This window comes from Aristolochia californica, unplaced genomic scaffold (assembly GCF_029961685.1).
Source record: "Aristolochia californica isolate CCGP_79_NKW_82.1479 unplaced genomic scaffold, dmAriCali1.0.hap1 SCAF_423, whole genome shotgun sequence".
Taxonomy (NCBI): domain Eukaryota; kingdom Viridiplantae; phylum Streptophyta; class Magnoliopsida; order Piperales; family Aristolochiaceae; genus Aristolochia; species Aristolochia californica.
This window is the reverse complement of record NW_027182130.1, coordinates 11,552-12,500: the sequence shown is the minus strand read 5'-3', so window position 1 is coordinate 12,500 and position 949 is coordinate 11,552.

The window sequence follows — 949 nt, the reverse complement described above, 5'->3', positions numbered from 1 at the left end:
TAGATACAGATACAATAAGCGGGATTGCCCCCTTTGTTTGTTAGGGGAGTACATCCAATAACAAAAAGTACCCTATTGATGGTAATCCCGGCATTTCGTAGATCCAGTAATTTAATCACTCGAGATTTTTTTCTATCTGTCTTATATCAATTATAAATCAATTCAATATAGATAGGATTTTTTTTTCGTTCTATAGCAATGGTGAATAGAGCAAGAAAAAAAGAGATCAGTGGAGAAACAATTACATAAAGCCAGATGCTAGGCACCCCTTTTTGATTCCATTAATTGAACTTTGTTTGATTAACTCGAAGTTCTTTAAAGACCTCCGCCTTCTTTGAAATATCATGAACAGTTCCTGTAGGTTGAGCGCCCCTTTCAAGGAAATATAGAATAGCAGGAACATTTAAATAAGTTTGATTCTTTATCGGATCGTAAAAACCGACTTTACGAAGATCTCTTCCCTCTCTTCGGGATCGAACATCAATTGCAACGATTCGATAGATGACTCATTGGGATAGATGTATATGAAGAATCCCCCCCCCCCCCCTAGAAACGTATAGGAGGTTTTCTCCTCATACGGCTCAAGAAAGAATGATTCGAATTTATGTATATAGTGGCAAATGTATCCAAAAAATTTTGAATTAGACTCTAACTAAAAATTGGAGTCGTTTTTTGTTCTTCTCTCCTGAGAAGAAAAATACCATTCGTACTCATAACTCAAGTTAGGTAATTATCAAAGGCCTAGAGAGGAAATCCTTAAACATTTATTGAGCCGTCTCTAACCCATTTTTTTTTATTTGTCTCACCTAGAATCTATTTCCACATTCTAATCTAGTTCGAGTTGTTGAAACAGTTGAAAAATGGAGTTTACTTGTTCCGGTATCCGTTATCCTTGCTTTGAATCATTGGGTTTAGACATTACTTCGGCGATTCTTAATCGTTTCAAAAT